The sequence below is a fragment of the Sciurus carolinensis genome, chromosome 18 (assembly GCF_902686445.1).
Source record: "Sciurus carolinensis chromosome 18, mSciCar1.2, whole genome shotgun sequence".
NCBI classification, from domain to species: Eukaryota; Metazoa; Chordata; class Mammalia; order Rodentia; family Sciuridae; genus Sciurus; species Sciurus carolinensis.
This window is the reverse complement of record NC_062230.1, coordinates 38,277,963-38,304,099: the sequence shown is the minus strand read 5'-3', so window position 1 is coordinate 38,304,099 and position 26,137 is coordinate 38,277,963. Positions and strand designations below refer to the sequence as shown.

Here is a 26,137-nt window from a genome sequence, read left to right as displayed (position 1 = left end):
AAATGTCAAAATGTCTCTCATTAGTTCAAATTCAAGCTCCATTCTGCTTTTCCAAAGGCATAGGGATTTTGGGCCTTGGCCAGAAAATCAATCCGTTCTACGTGACAGCATCACTCTCTCCTGGACTGTGCCCTTCACCAGAACTGCTCTGGCTCAGCCCAGGAAACTGGGAAGTGGAGATGTTGGGTTGAGACAATCCCTTCCTATTCCAAAGAGCTATTCCTAAGTTTGTGCTCAGACCAAAATAGTTGACTAAGGCTTGGAAGGTCTTTAAGATTTTTCTAGTCACCCTAATGTTCTTTGGACCTTAATTCCCCAATAAAAACTGGATCTCGGGAGATCCAAGATGGCGGACTAGAGGGAGGCGCGTTCCTTATCGCTCCGTAACGCCGGTTTCAAGCAGAAGATATCTGTTTCTCGGTGAGGCAGTTTTTGCTGCTTATCGATCCCCTGGTGTTTACCATTGTCTGCTGTGATCACCTGCAGTCTGCCAGCATATCAACGCCTTTTTTGAGAGCAGATTACTCACTGTCAGGCGTCTATCATCCGCCATTTGCCTGCCTCTCGCCTGTCCATCACCTACCTTACACCTATCATCACCCACGCTTGAGGTTCACCTCCCAATCGTCTGACAACAGTCAGCAAACTGATCGTCAACCGCCAGTGGAGCACCAGCTGCCTGCTGCCGGGCCTGGAAGTTCACTGTTTCAGTCCTGCAGGTTGATTACACGTGGTTGCCGCCATTTGAGAACAACAGCCAGGCCCCGTAGGACCCCTGGCCAGACTGACTGAGCCCCGTCTCCAGGATCCCTCAGTCTGACCAATCACTCCTTGCCTCTGGGGCCCTCACATCGACTGACTGCTCCCTGCCGCCAGGACCCCCAGACCACCTGACTTCGCCCTATCACTGGGACCCCAGAGCGACTGATTGCACCCGGCCTCCAGGATCCCACAACCACACCAACCACACCAAAACACACCGATCTCCAGGACCCCTGCTGGACCAACCGCATTCCATCTCCAGGACCTCCAGCTGACCACGTCCACCCCCTGAGCTGTAGCTCCCCATTTGCCAACACATTTCGAAGCCAGAGTGGCCATCTGGATAATCCTGGAAGCCGAAGCTCCGATCTTTGGGTGGGACAAATCCCATCCTGAGACGCCTGCTGGAGGCTTGAAGCTCATTGTCAGGTACCTCTCATGCATCAGGCTACTGAACACTGGGAGGGTTCATTAGTATATGACTATTACACAGTAGATTTTCTTTTTCTCCTTTTTAAAAAATTTAAGTTTTTATTTCTTTACTTTTCTTGCTCTCTTTTCCTTTTGTTTACCTGTTCCCTCAGAGTCTCTTTCTCCTTTTTTGCATGCTAACATCCAATTCTTTTGATTACACTCTCACCCTTTCTATTTCTAGAACTTCTGTATATTCTTTCTTATCCCATTAGCAGCCACATTCTACATCCCTCTGCATCCTCTTTGTCCTCCATTAGAAACTGCAGACCTTATTGCAAACCTGTTTGTTTTACTGAAGATAATATTTGAAACTCATTTTGTTTAGTATAACAATTTGTTATTGTCCTCATAGGGCTATTTGTCTAGGATTGCATAGTGGTCTGATTTGGGTACTGCTAATATTGATCTCCCCTTAAGAAAGGGTTTGGAACCCTATAGGGCCACTATAAGCCTATAGGGGGGAAATCTGCAATACCCCAGATCTGCACTGCTAGAGGGGAGATACATGAACAACATGAAGAAACAAGGGAAAAATGATCCAAACAAATCTAGATTCTATATAATAGAATCCAATGACAGTATGTTAAAGAAATGTCAGAAAAGGACTTCAGATTATACATGATTAAGATGATTCGTGAAGCAAAGGAATGAGATAAGAGAGCAAATGCAGGCTATGAATGATCATACCAATAAGCTGAAAGAGCACCTGTAGGAAGCAAAAGATCATTTCAACAAAGAGATAGAGATTCTCAAAAAAACCAAACGGAAATCCTTGAAATGAAGGAGACAATAAAACAAAAAACTCAATGGAAAGCATCACCAACAGACTGGACCACTTTGAAGACAGAACCTCAGACAATGAAGACAGAATATTTAATCTTGAAATAAAGTTGCCCAAACAGAGAAGATGGTAAGAAATCATGAACAGAATCTCCAAGAACTATGGGATATCATGAAAAGACCAAATTTAAGAATTATTGGGATTGAGGAAGGCACAAAGATACAAACCAAAGGAATGAACAACCTATTCAATGAAATAATATCAGAAAATTTCCCAAACCTGAAGAATGAAATGGAAAATCAAATACAAGAGGCTTACAGAACACCAAATGCACAGAATCACAACAGATGCACACCAAGGAACATTATAATGAAAATGCCTAACATTCAAAATAAAGATAGGATTTTGAAGGCTGCCAGAGAAAAGCATCAGATTACATATAGAGGGAGACAATACAGAGAGCAGCCGACTTCTCAACCCAGACTCTAAAAGCTAGAAGGGCCTGGAACAACATATTTCAAGCTCTGAAAGAACATGGTTGCCAACCAAGAATCCTATACCCAGCAAAACTAACCTTCAGATTTGAAGATGAAATAAAATCCTTCCATGATAAACAAAAGTTAAAAGAATTTACAAATAGAAAGCCTGCACTACAGAATGTTCTCAACAAAATATTGCATGAGGAGGAAATGAAAAACAACAATGGAGGTCAGCAAAGGGAGGAACTACCTTAGAGAAAAACTACTCAAAGGAGAAACCAAGCCAACTTAAAAACCAAAAATAAGCCAAATGACTGGAATACAAATCATATGTCAATAATAACCCTGAATGTTAATGGCCTAAACTCATCAATCAAGACATAGACTGGCAGAATGGATTAAAAAGAAAGACCCAACAATATGCTGCCTGCAAGAGACTCATCTCATAGAAAAAGACATCCACAGACTAAAGATGAAAGGATGGGAAAAAACTTACCATGCACATGGACTCAATAAAAGAGTGGGGGTTTCCATCCTTATATCAGATAAAGTGGACTTCAAGCCAAAGTTAGTCAGAAGGGATAAAGAAGGACATTTCATACGCTTAAGGGAACCATAAATCAGGAAGACATAACCATAGTAAATATTTATGCCCCAACAATGGTGCATCCCTGTACATCAAACAAATCCTTCTCAATTTTGAGAATCACATAGACCACAACACAATAATTCTGGGCGACTTTAACGCACTGCTGTCACCACTAGATAGATCTTCCAAACAAAATACAACCAAAGAAACCATAGAACTCATTAACACAATCAATAACCTAGACTTAATAGACATATATAGAATATTCCATCCATCAACGAGCGGATTCACTTTCTTCTCAGCAGCACATGGAACCTTCTTGAAAATAGACCATGTGTTATGCCACAAAGCAGCCCTTAGGAAATGCAAAAAAATAGAGATACTGCCTTGTGTTCTATCAGATCATAATGGACTGAGAGTAGAAATCATATGATTATTTCAATTGATGCAGAAAAAGCGTTCGACAAAATAAAAAACCCCTTCATGCTCAAAACACTAGAAAAAATAGGGATAGTAGGAACATACCTGAACATTGTAAAGGCTATTTATGCTAAGCCCATGGCCAACATCATTCTTAATGGAGAAAAACTGAAAGCATTCCCTTTAAAAATGGGAACAAGACAGGAATGTCCTCTTTCACCACTTCTATTCAACATTGTCCTCAAAACTCTAGCCAGAGCAATTAGGCAGACTAAAGAAATTAAAGGGATACAAATAGGAAAAGAGGAACTTAAGCTGTCACTATTTGCGGATGACATGATTCTATATTTAGAGGATCCAAAAACCTCCAGAAAACTTCTAGACTTCATCAATGAATTCAGCAAAATAGCAGGCTATAAAATCAACACACATAAATTAAAACATTTTTATACGCAAGCGACGAAATAACTGAAAGGGAAATGAGGAAAACAACTCCATTTGCAATAGCCCTCAAAAAATAATAAAATACTTGGGAATCAATCTAACCAAAGAGGTAAATATCTCTACAATGAAAACTACAAAACATTGAAGAAAGAAATTAAGGAAGACCTTGGAAGATGGAAAGATCTCCCATGTTCTTGGATAGGCAGAATTAATATTGTCAAAATGACCATCCTACCAAAAGTGCTATACAGATTCAATGCAATTCCAATTAAATCCCAATGATGTACCTTACAGAAATAGAGCAAGCAATCATGAAATTCAGTCTGGAAGAATAAGAAACCCAGAATAGCTAAAGCAATCCTTAGCAGGAAGAATCAAACAGGGGGTATCGTAATACCAGATCTTCAACTATACTACAAAGCAATAGTAACAAAAACAGCATGGTATTGGGCAACAAAATAGACAGGTAGATCAATGGTACAGAATAGAGGACACGAACACAAACCCAAATAAATACAATTTTCTAATACTAGACAAAGGTGCCAAGAATATGCAATGGAGAAAAGATAGCCTCTTCAACAAATGGTGCTGGGAAAACTGGAAATCCACAGCAACAGAATGAAACTAAACCCCTATCTCTCACCCTGCACAAAAATCAACTCGCAATGGATCAGGACCTTGAAATCAGACCAGAGACCTTGCATCTTATAGAAGAAAAAGTAGGTCCAAATCTTCACCTTGTTGGCTTAGGATCAGACTTCCTTAACAGGACTTCCATAGCACAAGAAATAAAGCAAGAATCAATAACTGAGATAGATTCAAACTAAATAGCTTTCTCTCAGCAAAGGAAACTATCAGCAATGTGAAGAGAGAGCCTACAGAGTGGGAGAATATCTTTGCCATTCATACTTCAGATAGAACACTAATTTCCAGAATATATAAAGAACTCAAAAAACTCTACCCCAAGAATACAAATAACACAATCAACAAATGGGCTAAGGATATGAACAGACACTTCACAGAAGATCTACAAGCATCAACAAACATATGAAAATATGTTCACCATCTTTAGTAATAAGAGAAATGCAAATCAAAACTACCCTAAGATTCCATCTCACCCCAATTAGAATGGCGATTATCAAGAATACAAGCAACAATAGTGTTGGAGAGGATGTGGGGAAAAAGGGTACACTCATACATTGCTGGTGGGACTGAAAATTAGTGCAGCCACTCTGGAAAGCAGTGTGGAGATTCCTTAGAAAACTTGCAATGGACCCACCATTTGACCCAGCTATCCCACTCCTCGGCCTATACCCAAAGGACTTAAATCAGCATACTACAGAGATACAGCCACATCAATGTTCATAGCTGCTCAATTCACAATAGCCAGACTATGGAACCAACCTAGATGCCCTTCAATTGATGAATGGATAAAGAAACTGGTATATATATTATATACAATGGAATATTATTCAGCTATAAAGAATAATAAAATTATGGCATTTGCAGGCAAATGGATGAAATTGGAGAATATCATGCTAAGTGAGATAAGCCAATCTCAAAAATCGAAAAGACGAATGATCTCACTGATAAGCAGATGATGACATATAATGGGGGGTGGGAAGAGGGCAAGAATGGAGGAAGGAGGGACTGTATGAGAGAAAAGAAAGGTGGGAGGGTTGGGGGGAAGGAAAAAAATAACGGAATGAATCAAACATCATTACTCTATGTAATGTATTAATATGCAAATGGTATGCTGTTACTCCATGTACAACAGAAACAACATTATCCCATTTGTTTACAATAAAAATAAATTAAAATTAAAAAAAAAAAAAACTGGATCTCTGCTTTTGGGTTGTATCTAAGATTCTGTAGAGAACATCAATAGTTTTGATACTGAAAAGAAATCTCAGTGCTAGGAATGACACCTCAGTGCCTAATTGATCAACCCAATTTAGTAAAAAAGTAATGAGTGTACTTACTAGGTACAAAGTAATGTTAATGTGCTAAGTTTGTGAACACTAAAGATAAAATTTAAATTTACCTGCTTTCCTGCATACAACAGAATTATATTTAGCCTTGAAAAGGAAGGAAGAGCTGTGCACAATGGTTCATGACTGTAATCCCTTGTGACTTGGGAAACTGAGGCAGGAAAATAGCAAGTTCAAGACCAGACTGGGCAATTTAGCAAAACCCTGTCTCAAAATAAAAAAATAAAAACAGGCTGTGGTAGGATGCCCCTGAGTTCCATCCCCAGTACCACAAAAAAAGGGGAGGGGGGATACAACATGGATGAACCTTGGTGACATTATGCTGAGCAAAAGAAGTCATAGATGCACACAAAAAACAAATACTGCAGATGTGTGGAGACAGACAGACATCTCTTAGATGCGATTACTAGCATAGTAAGATTCACAGAATGGTGGCTGCTAAGGGCTGGAGGAGAGGAGCGGGAGCTATGTTCTAGTCTGCAGATGAATTCCAGCGGTGAGTGGTGGTAATAGTTGCATAACAACACGAGTGCTTGATACCACTGAACTGCACTCTTGAAAACCATTATGATAGTGTCATGGGCTGAGTTGTCTCTCTCACATTCATATGTTGAAGTTCTAAACTCCAGTATCTCAGATTATGATTGCATTTGGAGATAGAGTCTCTGAAGAGGTGATTAAGTAAAAAGGAGGTCATTAGAGTGGCCCCTAATCCAACATTGCTGGTGTCATCAGAAGAGGAAATTTAGACATAGTCAGGTAGAGGGAAGATGCCGTGAAGACGGGGAGATGTCCATTCATGAACCAATCTCCGACTGAATTGTGAGAAAATGAGTTTCCAGTGGTTAAGCCACCCAGTCCGTGGTGCTTTGTTATGGCAGCCCTTACAAATTAATATGGATGGTAGATTTTTTTGTTATGTAAGTTTTTCACAATTAATAGTAATACTAATAAAACTGTAAGCCTGTGAAACAACTACCTGCCTTCCTAGAGGACACGTTTCCTCCACAGCTCAGAATAGAGTAGGCCATGGGACGCTCTATAAGAAGAGACCCAGCAGGATGGTGAAGTCCAAGAGGGTTCATTTGTGCACATGATCCGAAAAGCCTCTCGGATTCAGGTTTGGGTTGGGTCCCTGACTGGCAGACCTGGGCTGAGGGAGAAGATGTTCCAGGTGGGGGTACAGGGGTGTCCAAAAATAAAGGCAGCCACCAGAGAGTAAGTCATGGTGTGGGAAACAGCACACTGATATGGCCAGGGGAGATAAGTGCCCAGCTGGGTACTATAGTGTGAGTGGGCAAAGGAGGTAGGTAGGGCCCGACCCAAAGGTCAGGACAAATTCTGCTCCATCATGAGAGAAAAACTATTTTAAAATAGTCCTCTGCCCAGTCATTTCCCTGACTATCTCCACCCCACTCTCTGCCCTATACAAGTGCCTCTTTTATACCTCTGTAGCCAAGAATCTTCAGGGACAGGAATATCAAGTTCTTGAGACATGAGTCACCACAGGAATGGCCCCAAGTAAAGATGCCATGTGAAGCTTTCATTCACATCCTCAGGAGTAGGAAGTCCATTCCTGGTCTGTGGACTCATGGCAGCTTGGACCTGCTCCTGTATTTATCACAAAGCAACTTAAAATTAGGTGGAAGCTCTCAGCAGCTGGAAGGCGGTGATCAGGTCACATCTATCCCATCTGAGAGAATAATCCCCAGTTGGCAGACCTAATCCAGTTCAGCAGTTCATGCTGGTCCCACAAAGGGTGGGGAAGAGATAGTACTATTGCAGGTCTGGGTCCTGGGCTGGGGCCTCTCCCCACACCTGCTATGAGAAGCCGGTTGGCGATCTCAGTAGGAGACAGCAAGAACCCAGCTGCAAAATTGCCAGCTGCTGAATAGGGAACATGTATCGCAGTTTAATTTCACCCTGTTTGGGAGCCAAGTTTCTTTAATAAGCAGAGTTAAAATCCAGGCAACATTAAAAGCTTGGCAGCCCCGGTCTCCACCCCGAGTTACAGAAAGACACAAAGACACAAAGGCCAAAAGCACTAGGGTGAGAGTGAAAGCCCTCAGACAAGGTCTCCACAGGTGCAGCGATTCTAAGACATAGTAGGTCAAGATGATTCTCGATCGATCCTGAAATTGAATTTGTATTTAGGTTCAAAATCAGGACAAAAAAAACATTTGTGTAGCTTAACGGAATGTCATCAAGCTTTTGGGCTCTCTGTGGCATGATTTATCCATAAAGGAGATGCAATATGCTTACTTAATTAACAAATGTAAAAATCTCCTAAGTGTGTACATAGTAGTGTTGGTCTTATGTATTTCAAGTGAGAGCGGATGGCTGCACCTTGTTTTGCACAGTGGATTAAAGTGACCTCCATGAGCAACAAACATCAGGCTGTTTTTAACCAATATTAAAGATTGTCAGACCAAATGTTTGTTTTTGAAGTATATTTCATCACTGGGTACAGTTTAAATAGGAATTGATTGTCTTTTCTTAGCCGTAAATCAGAATTATAAACTCTGTTTGAGATCTGGTGTACTAAATGTTCTTTTAGTCATTTCCTTAGGAATATGTTGAAATGCCAACAATAGTTTGAATTATGTTCTGTAAGCAAGTATTAGTTATTTTAGAATATGTACAATTGTAGAAAATGCCAACTTTTAAAATTCACATTTGGTTGCTAGAATTTTTAAGTACATTAAAGTAATTTCATTTCATAGCTTGTTACATTAACACCTGTAATGACTATTGTAGGAGAAACTTTATTTTTTAAATTGGTATATATGTTCTGCCCAAGATTGTAGGATAAATGATGCTACTATAAATGAAATTATTTGTTGGTAAAAATGTTTAATTTAGTTTAAAATTAATTTAATTTCTTTTCTTGAAAGTTGTTTATCCTGTACTAAAAGTAGTCCTGTCACTGTGTTTATATGCTGTTAGTAGAAGGGGAACTGACTGCTGCTGTTCCAAGGCTGTTTTAACCAAAGCAAAGGAAAAATAATTTAACATCTTGTTGATAGCTACTTCAACAAACCATATTTTGTGCCTTCATTTTTGTATATAAAAGAAAGTATACTTCTATAAAAAAAAAAAAAAGAGCACTAGGACACAGATAATCACCATGCAGTCAGAATCTTGGGTAGAAGAGAACGGTGTACACTCATACCCCTGCCCTTGAGTATGAGTATCACCACAGTCCTGTGAGTGGGAGGGCAAGACAAACTGGCCCCTGGGACAGATGGACAGAAGCAGGCACTAAGTCTCAGGCTGGTGGAAACCCCTCCCTGAAGGTCACAGCCCTTTCATGACAGAGGCAGGTAAGAATTCCAGGTTTCCTAGCCCAGGGTTCTCTGCTTTATCCTGATAGTAATAACTCCCATTCACAGTTGTTTATTCTGTCCTGGGCATTTTCCATGTATTATTTCCTTTGATCCTTCCATCACTCTTTATGGGACTCAGTGTTTAGCCAATAAATACTAGAGGAAGGATTTGAAATCTGGTGTGTCCTTGAAGGCCGCCTTTTGTTCTGTCTAGTTCATTTCTACTCGTTTTACTAGGTACCTGGTACATTCAAGGTGCTACACAGCCTGACAACAGACTGGCTAGACCCAGGCTTCCCAGGGCTGAGCAGATCTTGCTCCTCCAGAACCCAGAACCCAGAACCCAGAGCGCAGACCCATGATTGGGGAATGTGTTAATTCCTTAAGGCTACTGTAACAAATAGCCACAAATTTGATGACTTACAATAACAAGTGTATTCTCTCACAGCTCTGGAGCCAGAAGTCCAAGATCAAGGTATTAACAGGTTCTAGGAGAGAATCCCCTCTGCAGGCTCTGTGAAGGATCCTTCCCTGGTTCTTTGAGCTTCTGGAGACTCTTGGCTTTTTTATTTTTTATTTTTATTTTATTTTTTTTGGGGGGGTGCTGGGGAATCGAATCCAGGGCCTTGTGCTTACAAGGTAAGCACTCTACCGACTGAGCTATCTCCCCAGCCCCTTGGCTTTTTTTGACCTGGGCTGCATAAGCTCATCTGTGCCTCTTTGGGCGCACACACGCTACTCTGATTCAGGGTCTCTGAGCTCCCTCTGCCTCACTTTTTAAAGGACAGCTATCATTGGATTTAGGGCCCATCCAGGAAATTCCATCTCCAGATCATCAAGCTAAGTGCATCCACAAATACCTCTTTTCCAAGTAAGGTCATATTCACAGATATCAGGGATAAGTTATCCAGCTACTGCAAGAAAGGCTTAGCCCACAGTGTCTCCCATTCCTCAGGCCAGGCCAGGGACAGGCAGACAGTGGGAAAGCAGCTCCCATCTCCTGGGGCCAAAGTTGGGGAATAAGGCCAGTATGCTGGCTCCCAGGGAAGCCAGTGAGTGTAACACAGGGCCACACAAGACTAAAATCAGTGGTTGGCAAGGCTTATGGGGAAGGAAATCTAAGCCTGGAGAGCTCAGGCAGCAGTTGCTAGGACAGGGCTGAAATCGCATTCCTGAGCTGCTTAAGTATCCTGACAGGGCAGAGATTATGTTAATGGCTTCTGCTGTAGACAGGCCACTATGCCTGCTGGTGCTAACCTCGTCTGACTCCTCAGGCCAGAGCCAGGCTTCCTCCCCAATTGTTATCAGGGGAGAATGGAAGGGCTGAGGAACCTGTGGTCACAGTGCCTAGTCAGGGACAATGGTCACGTAGGAGTACCTAGCTGCTGGAGCAGGGACATGGCCAGAGGGCAGTCAGAGAGACCTGGCCCTACACAATGCTGGACTCCATTCTTAGTCAAAAAACACACTATCTGCTCCCAACAAGTAGGGAAAGGGGGTAAGACATGGGTGAATGAGGGGAGATGCCTCCAAGACCTGCAAAAAGACAACAGTGCCATGAGTCAGGGGTTAGGAAGTGGGCAGAGCCTCCAGGGATTCTAAATGAGGCAGCAGAACTCTGTGCAGCTAAAGCAATAGACACTGCATTGGAACTGACAGGCCTCAAACCCCAGTTCCTCAGTTTGCTCTGCAACCTTGGGCTAATTATTGAACTTCTCTCAACCTTAGCTCTCTTCTCTCTAAACTAAGGGTCAAAACAGAACCCAAATCATAGGACTATAATGAGGACTGGATCAAATTAGCTGAAGAAAACACCTAACACAGTACCTGGTATGGAGTAAATACTCAATTAATGCCATTTAATAGGAACCAGTCACATTGGAGAAAGAGGGTATGGTGGTTAATTCTATGTCAATGTGTGCAGACTGTGCAACCTGGTTCTTTGGTCAAACACCAGTTCAGATGCTGCTGGGGGAGTATTTTTTAGATGTAATTAACACTTAAATCAGTGTACTTTGAGTAAAGCAGGTCACCCTCCATAAGGTAGGTGGGCCTCATCCAATCAGTTAAAGGCCTTCAGAGAGAAGACAGGTTACCAGAGGAAGGAGGGATTCTGCCTCCAGACAAGCCTTCAGACTCAAGACTGCAACATCAACTCTTTCCTGGGGCTCCAGCCCACTGCGCTGTCCTATAGAGTTAGGACTTGCCAGTCTCCACAGTCATGTGAGCCAATTCCCTAAAACAAATTGATCAATTGATCGATAGATAGGGATAGATGAGTGGACAGGTCAATATAGATCTATCTATCTATCCATCCTACTGGTTCTGTTTGTCTGGATAATTCTAACATAGCAAGATTTGTGGTCAGGGGCCACAAGGACAAACGTCTTAGGCAGAAGTCCAAGCATGTGGGCTGTGCTGTGGAGATCAAGCAGGCCAGTGAAGTCGCAATGCACAGGGTCACAAGAGGCAATATCAGGAAATTAAACAAGACAGATAGGTTGAGAGGAGGCTCAGAAGTCAAAGGGAAGCCTTAGAAGATTCTTGAGGCAGAGTATGGGTTCCTGGAGCTCACAAGAGGGATGGTGCACAGCACAAATTGTGCAGACTCCCTGGTTCTTCCATAGAACCAGGACAGTCACGGAAACATGCTTCAGATGAAAAAGAAACCTACCTCTTACCTGGGACAAAGGATGTCATGCACAACCACAGAAGTAGGCCACATCCCTGCCTGACAGCACCATGGCTCAGTCACGAGGCAGACACACCTGAGGAGCTGGGGAAGGCCCACAGGAGGAGCCAGGGCTGCTGAGATTCTCCTTTGGAATCTGGGTGTGGTCACCCTACACAGGGACCTGAAACGTGCTGTGCTGCAAAGTGAATTCCTGGTACATTTTTGAGTCTCTGGTGATCTGAGGGTACAGCTGTCATGAGAGAGCACCATCCTGCAGACAGAAGGTCCTGTGAGGTGGGCAGTGGGAACTGGCTGTGTCCAGCAACCCTGCTCACAACCTGGGGTCAAGTGGATGGGATGTTGCCCCTGCAGAAGTCCAAGAGCTGATCTTGCTCAGTAAGCCTGACTCACACAGAGCAGCCTAACAGAAGTCCCTGGCTGGCTCCCTTGAGGAAATGGCCAGGCCTCCCTGGACACAAGTCAGTAACTAGGAGCATCTTTCCTCTTTAAAAACAGGCTTGTGTAGGCAGCAGGTTATGCCTGTTCTTCCTAAAGGGTGGCTGCTCTCCACCTCTATATTTTCACCCATTCTTTCTTCCAAATGCCAAAACAGGACAAGGACAGGAATCATCAGCCTAGTGTTTTAGAATGTCAGGGCCAGTGGCCATTTCTAGCAGAATGGAGGGCTGACTATGGTGAACAATCCTCCTGCTCCAAACACCTAAAAAGAAAAAAAAAAAATTTTTTTTGAGGTAAAATATATATAACATAAAATTTACCATTTTAACTATTGCTAAGCAGTTTAAGTGGCATTATGTTCACATTGTTGGACAATCACCATCCATATCCAGAACATTTTCACTCTCCTAAGTGGAAACTCTGTACCCATTAAACACTAACTCCTAATGTCCTCCCCCACCAGTCCCTGGTAACCAGGACTTTTTCTCTCTAAATGAATTTGACCATTCTAGAAACATATCAGTGAATGATTCCATATTTATACTTCTCTGTCTGGTCTAGTTCACTCAGCACATCCACATTGTAGCACATGTCAGAATTTCATTCCCTTTTTTTTTTTTTTTTTTTGCACATGATGGGGTCTCACTAGGTTGCCCAGGCTGGTTCTGAATTCCTGAGCTCAACTGATCCTCCTGCTTCAGTCTCTCAAGTGCTGGGATTACAGGTATACACCACCAAGTTCATCAGAATTTCATTCCTTTTTTAGGCTAAACAAGTCAAGTATATGTATATGCCTTCTATATTTTGTTTATCCAGTCCTGCATCAGGAAACATTTGGAGTATTCTTACCTTTTGGTTGTCAATAATGCTGCTACAAGCAACTATAGGCATAGGTGCACAAACCACTGTTTCATGTGTGCTTTTTCTTGACTTAATGCTAAGTGATGTTATTCTAGAAATATATTCATTTTTTCTGAATATGGAAGGTTGCTGAAAGAAAGTCTTTCATATTCTCTTATGATCTTTATAATCTTGGTTGCATTTATGATTATATTCCTGTACAGATCCACCTGAGTCATAACTGCCATGATTACCCCTGAGAAAACCTGGTGGATTTCCCCTGCATAGTTTCCTAGCATACTATAGATAAACAAAGGCACTAGATTAGTTTGTGAAGCCTTACAACCAGACCCTGACACTGTCTTTGCCAGGAATGTGCCTGAAGTCTTTGATATTAGCTTGAGATAAACCAGGTACATTCCACCCTAGACAAAGGCACATTTGTACTAACCACTGATAAGCCCCCTCCTTCTGACCCACATCACAAAGATCCACTGGTCTTGCTGCCACCCAGGACCATGCTTCTGTCAGTACGGCCCAAATAAATTCCACTCTGCAATCCTGGTTCTGCTTTCATCCCTTCTTTAGTCCCACAACACCTTGATACTGGTTCTTATACAGCAGGCCAGGGTGTTTCCTAACAGTCCCTATTTAAATATATATAGTATTTATTTGGGTATTCTCTTCTTTTTTAAATTTCTTTTCTTTTTCTTTTTGTAGTGCTAGGGTGTGAACTCAGAACCTTGCACATGCTAGGCAAACACTCTACTACTGAGTTACATCCCCAGACCTTTTTTCTTTTTAAATTTCAGACAGGGTCTCACTCAGTTGCCCAGGCTGACCTCTAACTTGTGATCTCCTCCTGCCTCAGCCTCCCAAGTAGCTGGAATTATAGGTGTACACCACCATTACTAACTTCTTCTTTACACTATCTTGTCAGTTTTACCAACTAAATAACTCTTTCAAATAGCTAGCCATATTAATTAGAACTGGAATCAGCTATGATGTAATTTGTTTAAATTTGTTTAGTCTTAAGGATTATTGGAAATTTTTTTCTAGTATTCACAACTATAAATGATTAATAAATGATTTTACTTATCTAAAAAATAATTGGGTTCAGCCCCAGGTTAAAGAAAACTTTTTTTTTTTTTTTGGGGGGTGCTGGGGATCGAACCCAGGGCCTTGTGCTTACAAGGCAAGCACTCTACCGACTGAGCTATCTCCCCAGCCCCAAGAAGACTTTAAAAAAAAAAAAAAAAAAAAAAAAAGAGGCTTGCAGGGTGTAGTGGTGCACACCCATAATCCCAGTGGCACAGGAGGCCCAGGCAAGAGGAGTTCAAAGCCAGCTTCAGCAAATTCGAGGCAATAAGCAACTCAGTGAGACTCTGTCTCTAAATAAAATACAAAACAGGGCTGCGGATGTGACTCAGTATCAAGTGACCCCGAGTTCAATCCCCAGTGCCCAAAACAAAACAAAAAAGTGGCTTAACAAGATACATTCTTTTTCTCAATGTCAGAATATCCACAAGGCTCAGTTCAGGGCTGGCCTGGTGATCCATGAGGCCAGGGAACCAGGTTCCTTAGATCTTGGTGCATTTTCTTTGCCCAAGGAAAAGAAAAGTCAGGGACCAAGGTGCAAAGGACGCCCTTTTGCCCAAGACTGAGCTGCTGGAGCTCCAGCCAGAATTCCAGGTGGGAAAGAGGAGGTAAGGAGAAGCAGGCCCTGTCTTAAGAGCCCCTGAGCCATTGGCTAGAACACAGGTAAAAGGCTGAGTCAACTTGCAAGAGTCAAGGAAATGCTGGCTTCTTATTTTCCCTTCTTCACACCATAGTTGTCATATATTTCACTTCTAGATATGTCATAACCCCAACAATATAATGTTGATTTTGCTCTAAAGTCAATTATTTTGTGTATCAGGAGATGGGTACTGGAGGTTGAACCCAGGGGCACTAAACCACTGAGCTACATCTCTAACTCCTTTCTATTTTTTGAGATAGTGTCTTGCTAAGTTTCAGAAACTGGCCTCAAACTTTCAATCCTCCTGCCTCGGCCTCCCACATTGTTGAGATTAAAGGTGTGCAACACTGTGCCTGGCAACAGTTGGTTATCTTTTAAAGAAAAATTTGGGGAGATTCCAAAGATTGAAGCCAGAAGTGCTTTAGCGCTGAGCTACATTCACAGAGCTTTTTACTTTTTGAGACCAAGTCTTGCTAAGTTGCTGAGAATCTCACTAAGTTCTGAGGCTGGCCTTGAACTTGTGTTCCTCCTGCCTCAACCTCCAGAGTGGCTGGGATTATAGGTGTGTATCACGGTGCCTAGTTTTTCCTCTGAAACTTGTAAAGCCTTCTCTTTTTACTGGATTTTAGCAATTTGCTTATAATGTTTCTCAGTAAGATTTTCCTTATGTTCATTCTGCTTGAGGTTCTTTGAGTGTCTTGAATCTGTGAGTTTAAAGTTTTCATCAAGTTGGAAAAAATTTTGGAAATTAACCTCTTCAAATATATTTGTCCTGGCCTTCCTCTTTCTCAAACTTTGATCACTCACAATTACACATACAAATTCTGCTTCATATTGCCACACAAGTCAGAGAGGATCTGATCTTCTTTTCTTTTTGTGCATTAATGTGGATAGTGTTCATCACTGTTTTCAAGTTCACCAATATGATCTTTTGGGTTTAATGGGTTATTAATTCTATCTGGTGAAACTTTCATTTTACCCACTGAAATTTTTATCTCTAGAAGATCCATTTGCTTATTTTTTAAACATTTTTCACTTCTCTCTTCACATGTGATTTCCCTTATGTCTTTCAGCATCTTTAAATAGGTTTTTTAAAGTCCTTGTCTTTTAATGACATCACCTGTCATTTAAGTCTGTTTGTAATGACTAATTTGCTCCTGATTATGGTTGCATCTTTCTGCCTGTTCTGCTGTCAAATGTTTTTTATTGAACATGGTGAAGTCTATACTGTTAATTGTTAGATTTCATATTGGACTTTTTTGAGAGTGTTAGATTTTGTTCTAATAGGCAGTTAGTTTACTTAAAGATTATGCTGGGGCTGGGGAGATAGCTCAATCAGTAGAGTGCTTGCCTTGTAAGCACAAGGCCCTGGGTTCGATCCCCAGCACCCAAAAAATAAATAAATAAATAAGATCCCCTGCCCTGCTTGGGCTCTAGGAATAGTTCAGTTGACAGTTCTCCTGCTGTCCTTTGACCAGCCTCATGGAATTTCATTCACCCTGGGCATAGGTGACTTAGTGTTCTGTAAACTGTAAGTGTTCTCCAGTTTTCTGGAGCTCTTCCTCTGCATGGGATCTTCCTCTCCAGGACTCTGCTCTGCAAATCCCACCTGCTTTGGCCTCCCGGGATCCCTAGCTCCTCAGCTAGGTGAGGTTGCCCTGCTCAGCTTACGTTTCCCCTCATGACGAAATGGGGCATTCCAGAAATTCAAGGTTGGCTTCACGTCAGAAAATCTACCAATTTAACCACATTATCACACTAACAGAGAAGACATGATAATCAGTACATAAATGCAGAACATTTCAATAAAATTTGACAACTATCAATACTTTTAAAAATTTTTTCAGCAAATTAGGAGTAAAATGGAACTTCCCTACTCTAATAAAAAAAAGTACCTAGCAAACCTAGCACATAATGGTGAAATGTGAAAAGCAGCCCCTCAGAACTTAGGAAGAGAAAAGAAATGACGACTTTCACTCCTTCAATTCAACAATATTTGGGATGTTCCAGTAGGTGTAATAATATGAGGAAAATTAAAAGTGTAAGACTGAAAACAAAGAAACAAAATTGTCAGTTTTTCATCCACAAATCAAGCACCTATGACATGCGAGGCTCTTTTCTGACATTGGTGATACTGCATAAGAAAAAAAACTGAAACAATGACAGCGACAAGATCCCCATCCTGATGAAGCTTCCATTCAAGTTGCAGATGGGAAAGGAACAGCTGATAAACAAACAAACAAACAAAATACCTGTGCAGGCTATTCAAAGGTGACCAGTGCTGTGCAGAAAGATAAAGCCAGAAGCGGGATAGCTGTGTGAGCTCAGGCAGTACCTGTCCTGATTCACAGAATGGCAAACTCTGAGTTTGCAAATACGGAGTGCGGGCTGAGGTTGTTTCCATTTTAAACAGGGTGATCAGGGTGGTCTCATGGAGAAGGAAGCTTTGGGGCAAACACTTGGAGGAGGAGAGAGTGTGAACCAAGTGGGGAGATGACACTCTAAGCAGAGGGAAAGAGTCAGGGCTGAGGGGGATTTTTTTAAATGGAGCCTGCCTCATGTACCACTAATGGTTAGGAACCCAGGTGGCTGAAATGAAGTAAGAGCGTGAGGAGGAACAGGGGATAACTCAGCATACACTCCTGTAGGACTTGAGATCTTCCTCTGAGCAGAATGGAAATCTGAAGCACTCCAAGCACAGAACTCACAGCTTGCCTTAAGCTTTTAAAGAGTGGTTCCACTTCCTGAGCTAAGCATAGATTCTAAGAGGGCAGAGGCAAAATGCACAGAAACCAGTACAGAGGCTACTTCGATAGCCCTGATAGCCCAGGTGTGAAATGTAGCAGCTTGGTCAAGTTTAGTGCCCACTGGGTAAAGTTGTCAACTTATGCAAAAATAGAGCCAATAGAGTATGCTAATGGATCAATGGGAAACATGTAAGAGAGGAGTCAAGATGACTCCATGGTTACTGACCTGAGCAGCCGGAAGGCTGGAAAGCTGAGGGAGGTGCTACCCACCAAGATCAAGAAGGGGAGCTTGCCCTAGCAAATGCCAAGGCCTATTAGTCATCAAGATACGAGGTATAAGAATAGTGATAAACAAAGAATAGGGCGGAGAATCTAGAAACAAACCCAGATATCTGGAAACCTGACATAGCACAGACCACAATCTGACAATCCCAAGTGTAGGCAAGAAGCCAGGAGCAACACAATGTCTTATACTCCACTGGTGGGAGAATAAATTGTACAACTTTCTGGAAAATGATTTTGCTGTATCTAGGGAAGTTGGAGATGCATATATCCTAAAGCTGAGTGATTCCATTCCTAAGACTATATCCCAGAGATATTCTCACCAATGTGCACCAGGACACAAGCACAGGAATAATTCTAAGAGCACTGTGTAGACAATAGCAAAAAACAGGTAAACACATTGAAATGAGAATGGATAGATAAAATTGGCATATTCCTAAGACTGTTGCTATATTAGCTGTAAGAATGAAATGCATTTATGACCATCTTCAGAGATAAAATTCATTGACACAGTCTTAACAGAAAAAGGCAAGTAAAATCTACACAAGTTGGACACAATTTATAAATGGTGTGTATGTATATACATACCATAGTGTGTATATATCATATATATAATGTAGAGGTAGAATGAGCTTACAAACTATAGGTGTGTATATACACTTCTGAATATATTAAATATTTCAAATGTTGGAAAACTGGAAAAAATAAGAAAAGGTGAATGCTAGTGCTCACAAGTTGGTCCCCTAATTTTACAAAGAAAGAAACAGACTTGAAGTCACCCACCAGAGCATGGTGGAAGCTAGAGCCAGCAGCACCTGATTCCAAGTCCTCAATTCATTTGATCCCACCATCTTTTCTTGATTTGGAAAGATAACATAGTGACAATCAATCCATTGTGCTTGGAAAAGAAGTGAGGAAGGGGAAAGTGCCTGATGTTTGCCACCCTGGTGTTGGAGCAATGAGGTCCAACACCTTAAGCCTCCAGCTTGCACAGGGCTTATCCAGGCCCCCCTCTCCCTAGCCTAACTTTTGTTTTGAGACAGGTTGAACCTTACCACCACCATCTCTGGGCTTCAGTAATATGCCTTGAAATTGAATGCATGCTGACAACATTGCCGACAGAAATCCAGGGGTGGATCCTCACTCTGCTCCACTATCTTACTCCCTGATTATCTTGGGAGAGTCACATCACCACACTTGAAGATGGGGATAACAACACTGACCCTGTCTGCCACTTAGTGAAATGAAGATGGCTCAGGGAGCAAGAGAAAATGCTCGAGAATTATGTAGCTTATTGTGCAGTGTCTGTCCTGGACAGCAGGCACATGGTGTTTTCAAAACACTCTCATTGTTGGTTGACAGACAGAAAGGTGACTCTATCCTGGATGCTTCCATTATAGGTATGAAAGTGAGTCAGCTTTGAACATCTGAATATTGGCCTCCTTGAGCCATATACTGCAGAGACCTGCTAATCACACCATGTGATATCCCTCAGGCAGTCCCTTGATTTGCACTGGCCAAAAACTGACTGTTATGCATGAGGCCCTGGGTTCAATCCCCAGCACTGCCAAAACAAACAAAACAAAACAAACAAACAAAAACAACAGACTGGGACCCAGCAAGCAAGTAGCCCACTGATGTCAACAGCCAGTACTGTCCACGTTGTGAGACCACTGGTACAAGTGGGAAAGTAATGACTACCATATGGGGTTTCCTTAATGAAAGCAGATTTAAAGTCAGGCCTCAGCTCCTCATTTTCAACACTGCTTTGACATGGTTTAGTTTCAAACATAATTTTGACTCTTGGAATAACTGCAGAATACACAGTACATTTTTAAGTTGTATTTCTCATTGTGGTGTCAGAATTCCAGTGGTCAATTCATTAAGCCAGTTGTCTCCCAGAATTATCCAATAAATCATTTATTGAGTGCTGCTGTGGTTTGAATATTTGGGTCCCCAAAATCCTTATGTTGAAATCCTAAACCCCAAGGTGACAGTGTTAGTAAGGTAAGGCCTTCAGGGGAGGAGGAGGGTGATTAGGTCACTGGGGCAAAGACCTCCTGATTGGGATCAGTGCCCTTACAAAAGAGGCCCCAGAGAGCTGCTCTGCCTCTCTACCTGGAACCTAGAAGTGACTCCTCAGCAGACAATCTGGTAGACCCTTGATCTTGGACTTCTTAGCCTCAGGACCGAGGAAGAAATCCCCATTACATAAAGGACCAGTCTGTGGTATTTGTATAGCAGCCCTAATGGGCCAAGACAGGCACCTGCTTTGCCTCATAGTGAAGATGGAGGTAAGGCTGGTAATTGAGAATCTGTCATATATATCAGTTATCAATATTTATTATTATCAATATTTATTATTATCAATATTTTTGATGTAACACAACAAAACATCAGAGTTTTTTTTTTTGTTTTTTTTGTTTTTTTTTTACTTTTTTAGACTTTTTTTTTTTTTCAGGGTCAAGGACTGAACTCGGGGCCTTGCGTGTGCAAGGCAAGCACTCTGCCACTGAGCTAAATCCCCGACCCCAAGAGAGTTTTATTTTAAATGGACATATTTGTATCCACTGTGCTCATGAGTGGGCTGTATGTGAGCCTTCCTGGGTCTGCACAGCTATAAATCAGTCATAGAATTTGCCCAGACTCCCAGACCCAGGTACCAAGATTCAAGCTCTAATTCATGCTCATCATGATAACATGGGCTTTAGGAAATGAATGAGTGGGATTTTTTTTTCTTTTTATTTTCTAAACATATTTAATCCCACCAAGACCAAGAGAAAATGTACTTGAATGTGGGTCTTGTCTTGCTCTCTCTTCTTTTGCCTGTGATCACGCTGGGCTATCAAGAGTTCCCTTTTGGGGCTGGGATCGTGGTTCAGTGGTAGGGTGCTCACATGGCATAAATGGGGCCCTGGGTTCGATCCTCAACACCACATAAAAAAATAAATAAATAAGGGTATTGTGTCCACCTACAACTAAAAATCAAAATAAATTAAAAAAAAAAAAAAAAAAAAGAGTTCCCTTTCTTGGCGCCACCTGTGTTCCAGGAGAGGAAGATAACACTAGAGACAAAGTCTGACTTTCAGTCTAGAAAGTTCCCCTTCAGCCAGCAGATGCCTATCTGGAAGCAAGGCCAGAAAATACACATGGAAAAGGCAAGAGACCAGTCATCTGGGAAGGGCAAAGCAGACCACCACTGTGCGTGAGGATGAGTGACCATGGGTGTTGGCACTCACCCACTCCAAACACGCTTCCCACCCCTGAAGGGGACAGGACAGAAGAGCCACCAAAAGCTATCCCATTGATAGAGCACTTGCCTAGCACGTGTGAGGCACTGGATTTGATTCTCAGTACCACATATAAAAAAGTAAATAAAATAAAGGTCCATCAAAAACTAATAAAAATATTTTTTAAAAAAGCACTGAACGATCCGTGCTTTGCTCCTTGTGTAGCTGTCTCCCTCAGTGACTTGACCCTCCCCAACCACACCCATCCAGCAGCCAGACACTGGACATTAGACCTGAGATTGCACATTGCTCCGAGAGTTGCCAGTGGGGTGCTTCAGGCAAGCCATAATTTACCTGTCTGGCTTCCTAACTCCTGTCCTGGAAAATGAGGGTATTCTAATACCTGCCTTGCTCATCTCACAGAGTTTTGTTAGATCCAAAATAAAAAGTGAATGAGAAAAATGCTTTGTGCATAATGATGATCATAGGCTAGAAAATACACTATGTTATTATTTTCAGTCTGAGCTCTGCCATTTACTGTGCGACCTTGAGCAAATGCCACAAATTCTTTGATCTAAGTTTCCTCATCTGTAAGACAGAGAAATACGACCTTACCTACAAGAGAGGGTTAAAATAAGGATTAAATAATATAGTTTATGTAAACCAGATACTGTTGGTTGGCTTATCCAGGTGCCGGGAAGAGCTTCCACCCTGGACCAAGAAGATAAGGACTTGCTAAGGGGAAGTCCTTTATCTGCTCAGCCTTCCTCCTTCTCCCTGCCTGGAACATAAACGTGACATCTAGAGATGCAGACATCACCTTGCAAACATGAGACAAGAGGCTTGAGAATAGTGGTTCATCTAAGAGGAACAGAAAAATGGAAAAAGCCTGGGTTCCTGATGTCATGGCTGGCCTCAAAACCAGCCCCAGAGTGCCCAGCTGTGAACTTTTTGCTACACATTAAGAAAGAATTCTTTACTGGCATCAGCCTCTAAAGTAGGGCTTTTGGCAACTTGAATTCATATGCATCCCAGACTGATACATGTTTAATTACATCAACTCTGAACCCTAGAGAGCACAGCTAAGGGATATGACCCAGCAAGTGACTTTTCCTGGGCTGGGCAAGGTGCTAAAGTGAAATTAAGGTGTAGCAGTTGGATGAAAATCATTGTTCACGCAAACTCTGAATAGAGAATTCTCATAAGTCATAGGTGATGACAATGACAAAGAAGGTTGTCAGTCAAAATATTCCTCACTAGAAAGGTGCTTTGACAATGCTTTCCTTTAAAGAGAATATGCATAGCAAAAGCAGTGCAAGACCTGTACACTGAAAACCACAAGCATAATGAACCAGAAAGTAGATTTGTGATTGCCAGGTGGGATTGTGGTGTCAATGCTAAGGGGTCTCCTTGGAGTGATGAAAATGTTCTGGAATTAGATAACTATGATGGCTATACACCTCTGAGAATGTGCTGAAGCCCACAGAATCACATACATGGCAAGTGAACTACAGCTCTATGAGAAAGGAGGGAATGAATGGAGAAGGAAAAAAAAGCAAAACAGAAAAGTAAATAAGACTGACTATTAATCAGAGCCCCTTTCAGGTCTCATCTGAGTCCAATAAATTGACCTTTCAGCCTGAAGACTCAGCTGTGGAAATTTCCACCAATGAGAACCTGAAAATGTCATTCATATGGGCTCTTTGGCAGCACGCCAGGCATCTACCCTCACTAGTTATGCTGACACGGCTCATAAAGCAATGAAAAAAAGCCATTTCTGTTCCCATATCTTGTGATAACCAAAGTAGATCTTATCATTTGATTCCAACATCTGTCCTCTTTGATTCAGTAACTGTGATATCCAGGGTGACAAAGTCACAACCCTCAGATAATATCATGGCCTGTTGCCATGCTTGAAATTGAAGGATGGGCTAAAGATCTGCTAGGAGTTAATAAAAGTAAAGATAGAATTTTTTCATCAAACAATATATATCGGGCTGGGGCCGTGGCTCAGTGGTGGAGCACTTGCATAGCATGTGTGAGGCACTGGGTTCAAGTCTGAGCACCCCATATAAATAAAAGAAATAAAGATCCATCAACAACTAAATATATATATATAAATATACATATATATATATATATATATATTTATATATATATATATATATATAAATGGATAGATATAAAATGCTTTGTATAGTCCCTGGCATACAGTAAGTGCTCAATAAGTGTTAGCTACAATAATTACTAGCAGAATTCAAAGGCACTCCATTACTCTTTCTGGGTTGACTTCCTCTCTCCTTCTAAGACTCCAATAAATTGCTACACCCCCACCCCCATTCAGCCTTCCTGCTGCACTGATGGTGACCACAGAATTGGACAAAGTGACTCAAGCTGAAATCTCAATGGCTCACAGAAATGTATGGCAGTACCTTCACAGGCCCTACCACTGGCTGTTCTTGAGCAAATCATACTTTGGGTTCTACCACATATAAACCACCCACACTTGTGTGTGTGAATGCAACATCATTCATTAAAATGACCCTATTGCCTCCCAAACTGTTGTTCAGGAAGTAGGAGGATGGGTGTGTGCTTAGACAGTGCCATCTCTGTAGCAACACAGTAAACTGGGCCACCCAAAAGACTGGAACTCTGCCTACGGCCCAACAACAGTGATCAATAAAAAACCAACCTTAGGCTTCCACAACCTGACACCCACCCTCACTGACACCCCCAGGACCCACCCAGATCCTCTGCCCGGGCCCCACACTCCCAGCAACACTCTGACAAAGAGGCTAGGCTGGGGAGATGCGGGTCACTAGACACAGCCAAGATGTTGTCACCACTTCCCAGAGCCAAAACACCTTCATCAAAAAACAGACATGAAAACCATAAATAATCAAGATTTATTTCCAAACCTTCAGAGTCCTCCTGCTCTGACCCTCTCTCTCTTTCTCTCTCTCTCTCTCTCTCTCTCTGTGTGTGTGTGTGTGTAAACATAGACACAGACAGAAACCTATCAATATAGAGATGGATGCAGATATGGATATACCTCAGTAAAACACTTTATACAAACTTCTGGCCTGAGAAGAAACATTATCTCTATTTATTGGTGAGAAAACAGATCTATGGTGACTTTTTGTTTAACCTAAGTCAAGATCATCAGCTGCCAGGAGGCTGAGGTATGGACCAGGTTGGAGGATCTGAAGTCGCCCAACATCCTCCTTCTGTCTCATTCTCACCCAGCACCTCAGACTCCACCCTGAGCTGCACCAGGTTTCTTGCCAGGGCTCAGGCAGGCCAGACACTACCCCAAGGCCGCATATGTGTCTGGGGTCGGCCCCACCTTCCTCAGTAGTGCCCTTGCCTTCTTTAGAGATCCTCCTTAACACTGCCACCCTGCTAAAGCCTGCCCCAAACGCCAGGCAGAATTCATCAGTTCTTCTCTGGCTCTTTCCCTGTTCTGTGAGCACAAGCTTTGCTCCCTGCGTCAGGGATTCGTGGGCCAGTTCTTCAACCTTGTCCTCAGAACCCGGCTCTGGAAGACCAAGTGTGGAACTGACTCTATATCCTCAAGCTTAGCTCAGCAGCCCGATGGAGTCTGCAACCCAGTAGTGCTGGCTGAATAAACAAACAAGCCCAGCAACACTTCCGCATCTCTCAAATACTGATTGACATTATTACCTTTCAGAAGGGATTGATTGCATCATCATTTCAAACATTTAGGACACTCATTACATTATATACATAATATTTTCATTGCTAAAGTACATTAAAAATTTGCTATTTTTAAGTGTATAATTCAGTAGCATTGAGAACATGCACACTGCTGTGCAACCATCACCACCAGTCATTACCAGCACTTCTTCATCACCCAAACTGAAAGTCTGTCCCCACTAAACATTAACTCACATCCTTCCCTGCCCCCAGCCCCAGCAACCAACACTGCACTTTCTGTCTCTATGCACCCACATCGGGAGACTCACATGATGTTGTTCTTCTGCATCTGGCTTATTCTACATTGGATAATCTCCTCAAGGTTCACTCATGTAGTATCATATGTCTAATCATATAATTTCTAAAAGACATTCACTGATTCATCAAAAGGTGTTGATGAGCTCCTGCTATAGGCGGGCTCGTATTCACTGATCCAATGAAAAAGAGGTAAGTGACCAAGTCTCTGATCCAAATGCCAGCCAACTGCTTTTTCTAGGGTCCAATGTGCTGCTCAATGAGAGACAATCAAAGTACCTGGACTGCCTACCCTTTCTCTCCACCCTTAAAAATAGCTTTCTACACCTTGGTCTACAGAATAATAGACTATTTCTCCAGGTGATTACAGAAAAAAAAAAAAAAAAAAAAAAAAGGAAATGATAACAGGAGGAACTTGAAACCACTCAAGGTACTAGTGAGCAGACAAGTAACAGATGGAGTCCGTATCCACTCAAGTCACCCTCTGGAATGGCAGAACATGGCCACTCATTCTGTCTCTGGACCTCTCTGGAAGTTCTAAAAGGCACCAAGACTTTTCATCCAACAAAACTGCTCCTTTGGTACCCATCACTGCCTGCTACATGGCTGCCAAAGAGATTTTGAATGTAATGAAAAGCAGAGTTCCCAGGAAGGAATGGGAAGCAAAGCAAGGGAGGCAACGTTCGTTGAACTCCTATTTGATGCCAAGTAGGCATCTCCACCTACAGTATCTGATGGAATGATCTCAACCATCAAATATGAGAAGTGCCATCAGCTCATGTTCATGGGTACAGAAATCGAGGTTCCAATGAGTTAACCAATGCCAAGCTCACACAGCTAACTCACATTGGAACTAGCAAGCAAATTCAGACCTTCCAGCCTGAAGAATCCCTTCTTTACCCACCAGGCCTCTTAGTTATGATGGGAGA

The 26,137-nt window shown here is 42.1% G+C and overlaps 1 long non-coding RNA gene and 1 other non-coding gene across 2 annotated transcripts in view; both read right to left on the bottom strand.

Moving 5' to 3' along the window:
• Positions 1-11,278: 11,278 nt before the first annotated feature.
• LOC124970533 (uncharacterized) overlaps positions 11,279-26,137 on the bottom strand; it is a 39,515-nt gene continuing 24,656 nt past the window's right edge. Inside the window, exon 3 of the long non-coding RNA XR_007106149.1 lies at positions 11,279-12,661. This is a non-coding gene — a long non-coding RNA (uncharacterized LOC124970533). The remainder of the gene's footprint in view (positions 12,662-26,137) is intronic.
• On the bottom strand, positions 14,392-14,465 carry Trnat-ugu (transfer RNA threonine (anticodon UGU)). The gene has a single exon. It is a non-coding gene; the product is annotated as a tRNA-Thr (tRNA).